We start from the raw sequence: 7,500 nt of genomic DNA, 5'->3' as shown, positions 1-7,500 counted from the left end.
CCGCTGCGCAGCTTCGGCTTCGGACGACACGGGCCTCTCGGTCACGCCCTCGGGTTCTCGCTCTCTCGCAGGGCACGCGCCCTTCCGAGAGTCGGCCTCGCGTCCAAGTCACGCACGGCACGCGGGACGGGGTACTCGGCTGGGGCTGACCCGCCCCCGAGGCCGGCCCGCCCGCCGACCGGTCGCGGGCGACCGGCCGCCGGCGAGGTTGAGCCGCCGAAGGGGACTCGCCCGGAGCGAAAGCCCCCCGACACGGCCCCCCCCACCGGGCCACGCGGAAAAGCACCGGATGTGCTAGAGGAGACAGCGACCCGACGAGGTGGGCGCGGCCCGGACACCGAGGCCCCTCGGCCAGGGCGGTTCGCTCTGCAGCAGGCGGCGACGCGGCAAAAAACGAGCGCCGTGCGGTGCGCGCGCGCGGTGGGCTCTTTTCCCCCAACCGTGCCAAACAGCGGGGTTTTTCCTTTCCCCCCTTTCTCTCTGGGGTTTCCCCCCCTCGGCTCAGCTCGAGCCGCACCGCCGCCCAAGCGCTGCTCGCGGCCGGCACCCACGGGGCACAAACCCGGGCCGGGGCCAGCACACACACCTCGCATGGTTTGAAGGACACCTGAGGGCTCGCGGGGCCACGCGGCCGTCACACAGCCCGGACGGTAAAGACGCCCTCCCGGCAGCGGGAGCGGCGACACCTCACCTGCGACGGGAAGCGAATTGGAAAGGAGACCGCCCTGCCCGAGCACCGGACTCCGCCGTGGCTTCCCCATTACAGAGAGCCCCGGAAGAGCCGGCCCGCCGGGGGCCCTTTCCGACGCGACCCGAAAAGCCTCATCGATCAGCCGAGAAAAGAGGAGCGAAAGAAGGCCCCGCGGCCTCGGTCCTGGGACATCGGCAGCCCAAAGCGCGCACCACACCACGCTTCCAGGCGGGCAGCGGGCAGACGGACGCAGCAGGGCTGCTTTTCCGCGTGCGGGACACGTCCCCGAGAGGCCCTCCCCACGGCTTGGCGCCGCCGAGCCTCCCCGACGCACCCGAGCGCCACTTTGCAGCAGAGCTTTCGCATCGGTCACAGCGGAGAAAGCGCGGGGAGGTGCCGCCACCCAACCCCGGCTGCGGACAACGATTCCCTTTTATTAGCGAGACAACATCGGGACGGGACCACGGCGGGAGGAGGCCACGGCAGGCCACGCTCCCGGCCCCACGGAACCCTTCCGAGCGTGCGAGAAAGCGCCACCGACCATGCCCACGGGCCACCGGCTTTCGCCCGCCTCGCGGCGATCGGCTTTCCCTCCGGAAAAGCCAGGGGGAACGGCAAACAGCGGAGGGGAAAAAAAAAAGGCACGACAGCGCGCGTCACATAACCCCGTGCTACCCACGGGGGCCGCGGGCCTGGGGGGCGAGGCGCGCGCCTCTCACTCCCCCCCCCTTTAATCCCAACGACCTCTCAAAGAACGCCTCCTTCTCGTCTCTCTCCCTTTCGGCGTTCGTGGCCCGCGCGCCTTTGTGCCGCGCTTCTCCGTCGTGCCGCGGCGGCTTAAGGCCGCGAGAAAAAAAAAAAAAACAAACAGCGTAAGGCCGGGGCAGGCACCCCCCCAGTGCAACCGCACAAGCCGGCACACACGCCTGAAACAGCGGACCTTCTCGCAACCCAGCCCACCGGCAACCACGGCAGCCGGGACAGGCCCGACACCACGGGCCGCCCCAGCGTCGCGGCTCAGTCGATGCCGGCCGAAAACAAGGAAGGGCGAGGCGCCGCCGCCTCGCCGGCAAGCATTCTCACAGGGCTCTCTCTTGTCGGGCTTCCGGTCCGCTCTCGGCAGCCGGCCACCGCAGGCCGGCCGCCGCCCCTGAGACCTTCCCGCCCGCTACGCGGGTTCCCCAGCTTAGGGCCGAGGAAGGGGGACGACTTCAACACACAGCGGGGGGGGGGGCGAGGCGCCGCCGCCCCGCCACAACATCGGGCGACTCCCGTCACCGAGCCCCTCGGCCGACCGGGCGAGGCCGGAGGCAAGGCCGCACGCCCCACCGGAGCGTCCCCGTGGCACCGCCGACACACCAAGCACAGGTCGGGAGCCGGGAACGGGGCGCCGCCACCTCGGCCAACTGGGCCCATCCTCGGAGCTCTCAGGGAAGGGCCGGGAAAAGCCCCGTCGGGGCTCCGCGAAACAGAGCGCGCCCCGGCCGCGTCCACCCCACCGGCTGCCAGCCACCGCACCAGACTGACAGCCGAAAACCGAGCCCGCCGAGCGGGCACCGGCTTAAGGCCGGGCAGAAAAGGAACGAGGCGCCGCCGCCTCGGCCACCACCGGACTTTCCCCTGCGGCCCCCCTGCACGGAGTCGGCAGCCGCCAGGGTCGGAGGGAGGATACACTCACGGGTCTCTCGCCACCCCACCTAGGCCGACAAGCGGCTCACACAGTCTCTCTCTTTTTCGGCCTTTCCCATCAACTGGGGCTGTGAAACCAGGATAAAAGCCACGCGACTCATATCCCGCTTATTCGACACTCTTCGTTCTGGCAACCGCGCGCGCGGCCGCCGCTCTCGACCTTCGACACAGGCACCGCCAGCCTGCGGGGACACGGCCCATCACCCGCTCCCATAATACGGACAGACGAGTCCAAGGCCCCGGACGCCTCCAAGAGAACCAATCGTACTTGACCGGGGCGGTGCGCTGGCGCACGCCGCCTCCTACCATGACGCAACTGGAGGCAGCCAGAAACAGCGACCCCTTGGTGAACTTCCAGGACGGGTGGGGCAACAGGTCTACCCGGCCCCTGCCGAAATTTGCCTAAGTCCCGCCGGAGCTGGGTAGACCTGTTCGCCCCGCGACCGGGCACCACCGCGGCGCCACGCCGACGGTTTCGGGGCGCGGCCGGCGGCCGCGGCCGGGCCCGGATCCGGGTAGACCTGTCCGCCCGGAGCCTTCCCCGGGCCGGGTAGACCTGTTCACGCCGAGACCGGGCGCCGCCAGGGGAGCCACGCGGGCAGTTTCGTGGCACGGCCGGCGGCCGCGGCCGAGCCCGGATCCGGGTAGACCTGTTCGCCCTCTGGCCGGACGCTGCCGGGACAGTACGCTGACGGCTCCGGCAACCGCTGGTGGCCGCAGCCGACCCCGGAGACAAGGCATCCTCCTGCCATCCCTGAGCCGGGGGAACCCCACAGCCCCGGAACGCCCCGGAACCGTATGGCTCTAGCAGCCCTGTCCCGCCTGAGAACCCGGTTTCAAGACCAATACGTATTTTCGACAAAACTCAACCTTTAATTTTTGAACGAGTACATCTTTCTTCTGCTAGGAACAAGGAAGTTTCCTGGGGAAAAAAAAAATTCTTTGCGAATTTTACTCCGTTTTCTTGGGCGCCCACACCACAGCCGGCCACGCTCGGGAGGATCGTGTGCCCTTAGCTCGGCCAGCCCACACACATTGACGCACCAAAACGGACGCCCCTCCCCACCCCACCCCGGGCACCACGCCCAGCCCCACCAGAGCAGAGCACCTCTAGGGAGACAGCGGGGAGGGGAAGCAGGTGCATAGGAACAGGGAACGAAGCCGATGGCCGCCGGCGCGACTGGCCCCGCCCACCAGGAGGGGCCGGGGCCGAGGCCGGGGGGACCGGGCGGCCGCCTTCGGGCCGGTTCTTTCGGGGTCCGCCGAGGTCCCCGTCTCCCGCCGCCGCTTCGGGGGGCCGCGGGGGCGCCGCGCCCAGGTGCCCGAGGCCGGCAGGCAGCGGGCGAGCCCCGGCGGGACGAGCCCCGCCCGCCGGCGAGGGCCGGGCGGCGGCCGGGGCCGGGCCCGGATCCGGGTAGACCTGTCCGCCCGGAGCCGTCCCCGGGCCGGGTAGACCTGTTCACGCCGAGACCGGGCGCCGCCAGGGGAGCCACGCGGGCGGTTTCGTGGCACGGCCGGCGGCCGCGGCCGAGCCCGGATCCGGGTAGACCTGTTCGCCCTCTGGCCGGACGCTGCCGGGACAGTACGCTGACGGCTCCGGCAACCGCTGGTGGCCGCAGCCGACCCCGGAGACAAGGCATCCTCCTGCCATCCCTGAGCCGGGGGAACCCCACAGCCCCGGAACGCCCCGGAACCGTATGGCTCTAGCAGCCCTGTCCCGCCTGAGAACCCGGTTTCAAGACCAATACGTATTTTCGACAAAACTCAACCTTTAATTTTTGAACGAGTACATCTTTCTTCTGCTAGGAACAAGGAAGTTTCCTGGGGAAAAAAAAAATTCTTTGCGAATTTTACTCCGTTTTCTTGGGCGCCCACACCACAGCCGGCCACGCTCGGGAGGATCGTGTGCCCTTAGCTCGGCCAGCCCACACACATTGACGCACCAAAACGGACGCCCCTCCCCACCCCACCCCGGGCACCACGCCCAGCCCCACCAGAGCAGAGCACCTCTAGGGAGACAGCGGGGAGGGGAAGCAGGTGCATAGGAACAGGGAACGAAGCCGATGGCCGCCGGCGCGACTGGCCCCGCCCACCAGGAGGGGCCGGGGCCGAGGCCGGGGGGACCGGGCGGCCGCCTTCGGGCCGGTTCTTTCGGGGTCCGCCGAGGTCCCCGTCTCCCGCCGCCGCTTCGGGGGGCCGCGGGGGCGCCGCGCCCAGGTGCCCGAGGCCGGCAGGCAGCGGGCGAGCCCCGGCGGGACGAGCCCCGCCCGCCGGCGAGGGCCGGGCGGCGGCCGCGGCCGGGCCCGGATCCGGGTAGACCTGTCCGCCCGGAGCCGTCCCCGGGCCGGGTAGACCTGTTCACGCCGAGACCGGGCGCCGCCAGGGGAGCCACGCGGGCGGTTTCGTGGCACGGCCGGCGGCCGCGGCCGAGCCCGGATCCGGGTAGACCTGTTCGCCCTCTGGCCGGACGCTGCCGGGACAGTACGCTGACGGCTCCGGCAACCGCTGGTGGCCGCAGCCGACCCCGGAGACAAGGCATCCTCCTGCCATCCCTGAGCCGGGGGAACCCCACAGCCCCGGAACGCCCCGGAACCGTATGGCTCTAGCAGCCCTGTCCCGCCTGAGAACCCGGTTTCAAGACCAATACGTATTTTCGACAAAACTCAACCTTTAATTTTTGAACGAGTACATCTTTCTTCTGCTAGGAACAAGGAAGTTTCCTGGGGAAAAAAAAAATTCTTTGCGAATTTTACTCCGTTTTCTTGGGCGCCCACACCACAGCCGGCCACGCTCGGGAGGATCGTGTGCCCTTAGCTCGGCCAGCCCACACACATTGACGCACCAAAACGGACGCCCCTCCCCACCCCACCCCGGGCACCACGCCCAGCCCCACCAGAGCAGAGCACCTCTAGGGAGACAGCGGGGAGGGGAAGCAGGTGCATAGGAACAGGGAACGAAGCCGATGGCCGCCGGCGCGACTGGCCCCGCCCACCAGGAGGGGCCGGGGCCGAGGCCGGGGGGACCGGGCGGCCGCCTTCGGGCCGGTTCTTTCGGGGTCCGCCGAGGTCCCCGTCTCCCGCCGCCGCTTCGGGGGGCCGCGGGGGCGCCGCGCCCCGGTGCCCGAGGCCGGCAGGCAGCGGGCGAGCCCCGGCGGGACGAGCCCCGCCCGCCGGCGAGGGCCGGGGCGGGGGCCCGGGCCGGGGCCGGGGCCGGCGGCCGGGGCCGGGGCCGGGGCCGGGGCCGGCGGCCGGGGCCGGGGCCGGGGCCGGGGCCGGGCGGCCGCCTTCGGGCCGGTTCTTTCAGGGTCCGCCGAGGTCCCCGGCCCCCGCCGCCGCTCCGGCGGGCCGCGGGGGCGCCGCGCCGAGGCGCCCGATGCTGGCAGGGAGCGGGCGGCCCCCGGCCCATGTTCACACGGAGAGATAGGCAGACACAGGGACTCTCAGACCCACTCACAGCCCCGCCGCCCCCCTCTCTTTTTGCCGCGGACGGCCACAGCTGCACACTCATCGACACAGACAGACACACACAGACATAGGCACGCCTGCGCATGGACGCGCACACTTGCCGCAGATGCGCTCCGTCCCCCTCCCTCCCGTCGCCCTGTCTCTCGAGGGTTGGGGGCACTCCTGCTCTCCACCATCTGCCTCCCTGGCGCCACCCTCAGACTTTTCTCGCCCCTGCCCAGGGTCCCATCAGCCAGTTCGGACGGCGGCGACGGCAGCAGCAGGGGGGCGAGGACTTGGGTGCCGAGGCAGCCAGGGTGTTCGGCGAGCAGGCCGAGAGCCTGGTGCAGAAGTAGGGCCAGCGACAGTCTGGAGGTGGTGGCGGGATGCTTGGCACTGTCTCTTTTTGAAGAAGCATCCTGTTCAGGTCGCTCTGAGCCTCTCGGTTCGATGGCGTTCCTTCCTGCCTACCCCCAGCCCCGGTCAAGCCTGCGGCAGGACGGAAGCGAGGCGGGCGGATGAGGGAGTGAGAGATGCAGAAATCAAGGTGGGAGGTGGGGCAAGGGCACGGCAGGCTTTCGAGGGCCGGGAGCCGGGCTTAGAGAGCGGATGCTGCTGGCCGTTTTGGCACGGAGGCGGCGGGAACGCCGCCGGCTCCTAAAGAGTCCCTCCTTCCCTCTCCGGCAGTGGCATGGGGAGCGGGCTGCAGGCAGGGTGGCGACAGGGCGGGCTGGAGCTGGGGAAGCGCGCGGCAGGGGGTGACGCTGACGGCCGCTCAGGCATGGAGCCAGAAGGGACGCCGCCGTCTGGGACCGAAAGTCACTCGCCTTCACGTCCCAGCTTTCGGGGCGGGGGGGGGGGAGGGGGGGACCAGCGCGTGCGAGCTGCCGTGTGTGGCGGGTGCGTGCGGGGCTGCCAGACGTGCGGGCTGGCCGCCCAAGACGTGCTCGCGGGCCTGGACTGGGTCCCGGGGCTGCGGGTCCGATCGACGAGACCTGGTCTCCCCAGCACCAGGAGGGGAGGCCGGGTCCACCCACATTGGGGGGGTGGGGGGGAGGGGAGGTGGGCAGGGGGCAGGCCCCGAGCTCCAGGAGGAGAAATCTACAAAGGAAACAAATCTACGGGCCGCTCATGTGACTAGGGTTCCAAGCGGGGCCTGGAGAAGGAGGTCTGCCCAGAGCTACACGGCAAACCCATAGGGCCGGACGGGGGAAGCCAACAGGCGTCGCCCGGTGCTAAGCGCCCAGCCGGGCGGGGCATGGCGAAGCCAAGAGGCGTGGCCCGGCGCTAAGCGCCCGGCCGGGCGGGGCCTGGCAAAGCCAACAAGCGTCGGCCGGCGTTAAGCACCCGGCTGGGCGGAGCCGGAGAAGCCAACAGGTGTCCGCCGGCGCTAAGCGCCCAGCCGGGCGGAACCGGGCGAAGCAACCAGGTCTACCCCGGCGCTAAGCGTTAGGCCGAGCGGGGCCGGGCGAAGCCAACCAGCGTGGCCCGGCGCTGCGCGCCCGGCCGGGCGGGGCCGGGTGAAGCCAAGGGGCGTCCCCCGGCGCTAAGCGTTAGGCCGGGCGGGGCCGGGTGAAGCCAAGGGGCGTCCCCCGGCGCTGAGCGCCCAGCCGGGCGGGGCCGGGCGAAGCAACCAGGTCTACCCCGGCGCTAAGCGTTAGGCCGGGCGGGGCCGGG

The sequence above is a fragment of the Aphelocoma coerulescens genome, unplaced genomic scaffold (genome assembly GCF_041296385.1).
Source record: "Aphelocoma coerulescens isolate FSJ_1873_10779 unplaced genomic scaffold, UR_Acoe_1.0 HiC_scaffold_297, whole genome shotgun sequence".
Lineage (NCBI taxonomy): Eukaryota > Metazoa > Chordata > Aves > Passeriformes > Corvidae > Aphelocoma > Aphelocoma coerulescens.
The sequence above is the reverse complement of the archived record's forward strand: the minus strand, read 5'-3'. Positions refer to the sequence as shown.